Source organism: Meriones unguiculatus, chromosome 8 (genome assembly GCF_030254825.1).
Source record: "Meriones unguiculatus strain TT.TT164.6M chromosome 8, Bangor_MerUng_6.1, whole genome shotgun sequence".
In the NCBI taxonomy this organism is placed as follows: Eukaryota; Metazoa; Chordata; class Mammalia; order Rodentia; family Muridae; genus Meriones; species Meriones unguiculatus.
Window position 1 is genome coordinate 109,059,591 of NC_083356.1, and position 6,884 is coordinate 109,066,474.

Sequence of the window (6,884 nt, forward strand, 5' to 3'; positions counted from 1 at the left end):
CTCTTTGCTCAGGTGAGGTAGCACCCAGCCCAGGAAGTTCTCAGAGCAGTGTAGAAGAGCCTGAGAGGTTTAGGCAGTGAAGGCACAAGGACTTCAAGCTGGGGCACACTGCAGTGCAGCTAGAAGCTCTCTCCTCCCCCCACCCTCCAATGGCCAAAGAGAGGCTAGGGCAATGAAGCTCAGCCCTGAGACTCATCAGACGGATGTGGTCAAGGATCCAGAGCTGAGGATGAGACCGGGTGGTGGGAATGGCAGGGACAGGAGGGAGCTGGGTGGTAGGAGTGGAGGACTCAGCTGTTACTGGGACCCCAACCAGTGATGTCCAAGGACGGTCAGAAGAGCAGGAAGGATGGGCATCCACAGCCTGGAGCAGATGGGCTTTAGGTACAAATGTGAAGTGGGTTAGGAGCTAGTGAGAGCAGAGGTCAGAACTGCAGAGTTCTGAGCCTGAGTTAGGCTGGCTTTGAGGAAGCTCTTGAGCAGGATTGGGGGAGGGGGGATAAGGTCGGGGGGGGGGGAAGAAGAGGAAATGTGAGTTAGAGAAGAGCTGTGTTGGAGGAGGGGTTTCTGGGCCAGGGCAGGGGAGGGGAGTATGCTGGTAAATCAGAGGCAGGCTGTCCAGGTCACAGAATTATGGTTGTGAAATATTCATGGGCCTTCGGTCCAGATGCTATTTCAGAACAACGAGAGCAGGAGGAGTGTGTGAGAGCCTCAGGAAGAAGCCTAGAGCAATGCTGCTCCCCACTGGCCCCCACCACAGCCACTGCCAGCCCAGACAGACCAAGGGATGCCCGTCACGTGCACACCCCACTCTCCAGCTCTCCCTCTCACACACACAAAATGGAGCTTTGTGGCACGTGTAAGCATGCCAGCCACCCACGGGTCCCGCAAACAGGCAGATGCACCTCAGACATGGGTGTGTACCCCATCTCACCCAGGACCCCACCCCCAGCAATCTCACAAGCTCAGATCCCCAGATTCTCCCAGCAATCCAGACTGACAGCTGTGAGCCGCATACCCCAAAATAGAAGAGATGGGCAAAACCACAGGTCCCAACCCCCACCGTTGTCCTGATAAGGAAACTGAGGCCAGAGGGTCAGGAATGGAGTCTCCCATGACTCCCCTAGCTCCTGAAAGAAACAACCCATTCACCTCCCTCATTCCATGAGAGTGCCCCTATTCTGCATGCTTTGTTTTTCAGACACCCAACTCGGCGTTAGCTCCTCCTTTCTTTGATCTCCTATATCTGCTCAGTTCCCGAGCGCGCTCCTGGCCCCTGTCCATGCTCTTCCTTCTAGCCCCTGCCTCCTCCCTGCTGAAGCTCCTCCTTACCCCGTGCCTAGGATATAAAGGAAAAATGGAAGTAATTCTATTCTGCTTTTTCTGGCCTTAGTCTCCTTCCCTCCAAACCAAGCTGCCCACAGTGACCAGACTCATCTGGCCAAACTGGGCATCGTGGCACTGTGTCACTCTGGAAACCAGCATGGCTCCCCATTGCCTTCAGCATCACCATCAAGCACCTTTCCAAGGACCAGAGGGCTTTCACTGTCAGGAAGCAGCTGCTATGCAAGCCTCCTCCTCGCTGGCCGGCAGCCAGCCTTCTCTATAAAGCTTGAATGTTTGTGGCCACCTGGTTTGGTACGCTAGAAACCCAGAAATCTACTTTGAATGCTCCCTAAAGTCCCTTCCATCTCCCCCAGACTAGGAAACTCCTCCCCGCTCTCCTCAGATCAGAGATTCCAGAGCCTTCAGGCAGGGCTCATACTGCCCTTCAAAGTACAGAGATGAAGAGGACGACTGCCCACTACTGGCCATCGTGGGAAGCACAGCCGGGCTCTGTCATCACAAACTGCAGAGTGAGCAAGCAGCTGCCTGGGGAGAGGATAGAAGGAGGACAAGGTTCATAAGCCTTTAAGCGGCTCAGGTTCTTCCACCCAGAGTGGGGGTGAGGGTGTTTTCAGCCCGGTTTTCTGAGCAGCTGGCTCCCAACTTTAGATCTCTAATCTGTTAGAGAGCTCCTCTCTAAAACATAAAGAGTGAGCTGTCAGGACCCTTCAGAAGGGAGAGTTGGCCGACAACTTCTGAGAGGCCAGGAAGGCAAGGCGGGCCCAGGTGGCAGGCCCACAGTCCAGCTGGGCTCAGGTTTCTCTATGAATGTTTAATGCTTCCAGCCAAACCTGTCAGATGTCCTGAAACCTGAGTATCCATCTCCTTCCATCTGTACCAGATGCCCTGTCCATCTCACTGCTCCCAGGGAGGAGGCCAGAGAGAAGGCTCTGACAGCTTATGTTGGGGAAATGGTTTGGCAGAGTAAAGGTTCTCCTACTTCCGAGCTTTGCGACCTTGGCAACTCACTTCTCCTGATACCCCTTTTTGTTAATATTGTTTGTTTGGGCATCTGGAGGGGTGGCAAAGATTCCCTGACAAAACTGAGCTGTAGTGGGGAACAAGCACCTAACCGGCCATAGGGGAGGGAAAATGGCTGATGGATTTGTCAGCACCGTCTTTCCCCAAGCCCTGCCTCTCCTCTTTTCTTCCACACCCGAACTGGTTGTGGTGTTCCTAGTCACCTCCAAACAGCCTCAGCCTCAAAATTCTCCCAAGAACCACAGATGAGAAAAGAGAGGGAGCTAAGAAGTGGGCAAGGCTGGCTGAACAAAATGGAAACAGAAGAGAAGCTGAAGAGTGGGGAAAAGAGGAGAGGAGAGGGGGCAGCTGAAGAGTGGGGAGAAGAGGGGAGGAGAGGGGGCAACCCATGATGTGGAGGCACACTCATCTCAGAGAAGAGCCAGGCGCAGACTCCCTCTTTTATCTTGGATTCTTCCTCTCCCTATTGTCTCCACTCTTTCTTTTTTCTTGCACCTTCTCCAGGCCAGATATCATCACACCAGAGACAGCCACAGTGTGTGTTGGGGGGGGGGGGGTCTGTAGGAGGAAGTTGGTTCCCATTTTTCCAGTCCATTCATCTCTTGCACACATTTCTAAAAATAAGGGCCTCTCTATCTGATTAAATGGGAAACGAATTGCTGAGCCCCTCAACGGCTGCTGAATCAGATAGCTGGGGTTCCAGGAATCTGCATTGTGTGAGTGGACATGCTCCCTAAGGGGAGGAGGTGGGACAATGCAAAAGAAAGTTAGAGGTCCTCCCCAAACGAACACACTGTGCATGAGAATCCTGTGCAGACGACAGTGGGCGCGAATAAAAGATGGAGGATGCCAGCCTGAGTGACGGTGCTTGCCTGCAATCACAGCACTAGGGTAGCTGGGGGAAGAGGATAGCCTGAGCTGTGGAGGGAGTTCCAGGCTAATCTGAGCAACAAGGTGAGGGCCTGTTTAAACAGAAACCTTAAGGTGAATAGTATGATGAGTGGAGAAAGAGACACCCAAATCATACAGGGTGGGGCACAGTCAAGATGAGACTGTGAAGCAGCCAGAAGCCCACCCACCCTTCCTCATGGTCACCTGGAACTCTGCATTGCTGGACCCAAGATTCAGAGAAGGGTAGTCATGGACAAACCGTCACCAGCTTTCTTGGACAGGAAGTCCCCAACACCGGGGAGCCTCTCTAGAATGCATCCCCGGTATATGTGGGTCCTTAACCAGGGCCCTCTGCGCCCGCGGGAACTCTGCTGCGTCCCGCATCCTTTGGACCTGTTCTCTCAGGCCTTCCCCAGCCCCCAGTCCCAGCTCATCTGCATAAAGTTCCAATTAACACGTTTTCCCAGAGCTGTTTGCGATCCCTGAACCCGCTCCCAACCCAGAGCCCTCTTCCTGCCGCCCCCTCGTCCCTGGGACCGCAGCCCCATTAACCCCTGAGTCCCAGGCGGTTCCCGCTGGCCTCTAGCCTGCTCCTCCGCAGGAGCCAGGGAGCCCGGGACGCGCCCTAGGCGGCGGACGCTCAGAGGGCCGGCCCGAGGCCCGAGCTCCTCCGGAAGACGGCAGGCGTCCTCCCGCCCTCTTTCTGGGAAGAGATGAGGAGGGGGACTTCTCCCGGGAGACTCGGGGCGACGAAATTCCTCGTTCCTCATCCTCCGGCCCCCGCACCCCTCCTCCCGGCAAGGCACCCTCTCCCCTCCCCAGCCATCTGTTCCTCTAGGCAGCGCCGCGACAAACACGGCTCTAGCTTGCTTCCGCCCCTCCCCAGCCCCCTCCTCAAACTCCCCCATCCCCTGGAGTGGGAGAATGATGGCACCCTCTCCTAGAAGGTCCACATGTAGCCTGCATTTCTCGCTTAGCCCCTAGCCTCAGCTGGACGGGATAGCCGCGGGGACCCCCCTTCTGAGTATCGGTGGAGCTGGAGAAAGAATGCGTCAAAGCTGGGGGCTCAGGGGCGGCGTGGAGGAGACCTCGGGAAAGGGCAGAGCAAGCAGAGGCAGGGAAACAGAGGCGCGGGTGGCAGAAGCGCGTACTGAGCGCAGTGGTCTGGGGTTCCCTTCCTGGATTGACACCCCGACTTGGCCGCAAACACGCAGCGCCACCTGCTGGGCACACTGAATACGACGTGCGCGCACGCACTGGGCTTCCAGCGCCTGCCTTCATCAGACAGACTGGTGGGATGTCAGACAGGTCCCTTGATGGCTTGAGGTTGGCAAAATTAGAGTCCGGGCAGAGAGAGCACAGAGACCCCGGCAGGGCCTTTGGGAGCTAGCCAGCCTCACTGACAGGATCTCTCCCATTCTGAGGTTTTTCGTGTGCACAAAAGGCCACACAGTCAGGAGTCTGCGTGAAGCAACCATCTGCTGTGTGACTTCTCTCCAGACCTCTCTGCAGTTTTGTCATTTGAAGACGAGTGGGTCATTCTCCTTTGTTTATTCCTCAAGGGAACTCAGAACAGAGGAAGCACAGCTTATCTGCAATGCTCTTCCAGCCCTGGCCTTTGGGGGTCCTTCATTGGATAGGGCTTTGCTGAGGTCACTCCAAGTCAGAGACAGTGGTGCCCGCCTGTCAACCCAGCACCTGGGAAGCTGGGGCAAGAGGATTGCAAGGTGGAGGCCAGCCCCAGATACTCAGTGAGCTTCTGTCCAGGCTAAATTTGAGACCCTCACACACACAAGCTACCCTACCCCGAGAACCGGAATGCTTGGGCCATCCTTTCTCACCCTGATTGCCAAAGGGGTGGGCTTCTGCAGTCACATCGCTAGGTGGCCTTGCCTGATTACGCCTGCCTTGCCTCTGCGTGCCACCTGGCTTTTGCCTTAGCCTCTCTGGCTGTTCCCCTAAAACTGCAAAGCAGCACACTTCTAACCTCTCCAGCTATAGCCGGGATGAACCGATTCGCCTGAGTGGGCTACAGAGCCTCGGCCCTGCCAGTCTGTGACTAACGCTTTGTGCCCCAGGGCACGGACTAGTGAGAGGCTGGGACAGACAAGGTCGCATCTTCCTGGAATGTCGATCATCACTCAAGACAGTGTTTTCCTTAAACGAGAACAATTTTAAAGCCTCACCTTAATGTTTAGAGTGGATGTAAACACAGGGTAACAAGACGCTCAGAATTTGCTGTTTTAAGGTAACATAGGAGCCAACAGAAAGGTGCTGCTTTAGCAGGCCCCAGGCGTGCCTTTTCATGACAAGTGTGTGTTACTCTGAAGCTCAGGATAGCCTGGGATTTACTATGTAGTCCAGGCTAGGTTCCATCTTCCCACCTCAGCCTTCTAAGCACTGCAGTTATGGGTTGGGTCCACCACACCTTACTCCTAAGTATGTCTCTCTTAAGCATTTGGTCCTGATCTCTTGTATGGAGAAAGGGTAGCTTCCAAGATGAACCCCAAACCCTGGAAAGTGAGGAGACACAACTAGAACTCCCTTTAGATACCAATGGGATGGTGGTTTGAATGAGACTGTTTCCCACAGGCTCATACATTTGGGAACTGTTTGGGAAGGATTAGGAGGTGTGGCCCTGTTGGAGGAGGTGTCACTGGGGGTGGGCTTTCAGGTTTCCAAAGCCTCGCTTTCTCACTCTCCTTGATTGTTGTCTCAAAATGTAAGCTTTCAGCCAGGCATGGTGGCACTCTTTTAATCCCAGCACTTGGCAGGCAAAGGCAGGCCTCTGTGAGTTCAAAGCCAGCCTGGTCTACAAAGTGAGTCCAGGACAGGCAAGGCTACACGGGGAAACCCTGTCAATCACCAACAGAAGTGACCTGTCAGCTACTGCCCCAGCACCATGCCTGCTCCCGGCCATGGTAGTCTCGACTCTAACCAACCCTTGACACTGGAGTCCCAACAAACTCCTCCTTCTTAGAAGTCGTCGTGGCCCTGGTGTCAGCACAACAATAGAAACGTAACTGGGACAGATGGCAGGACATGGTCGAGAAGAGGAAGATGGCCGGACAGCCAATGGGCAGTCGGGTATGCCAGCACACACATACACACACACACACAGTGGGCTTTATTTTGTTTTTTTGAGACAGGGTTTCTCTGTGTAGCCCTGGCTGTCCTGAAATTCACTCTGTAAACCACAATGACCTCAAACTCAGAGATCCACTTGCCTCTGCCTCCCAAGTGCTGAGATTAAAGGAATGTGCCACCACCAGTCATATATATAACATATATTATAATATATATTATATATGTAATTATATATAATTATAATATATGATTGATGGTATTATATATATAATGTTTTGCTGGCATTCATGTCTTTGTGAGTTGTTGGATTCCCTGGAACTGGAGTTACAAACAGTTGTGAACTGCCATGTGGATGCTGGGAAATGAACTCAGGTCCTCTAGAAGAGCAGCCAGTGCTCTTAGCCACTGAATCATCTCTCCTGCCCCTTGCATCCAGAATCCTTCTTAAAGGCCCAGCCAGGCCTGGGCAAGGCAGAGGGATGGTGCTGCAGAAAGGCAGCAATCCGCCCCCTCCAGCCACAGATACACAGCAGCCAGAC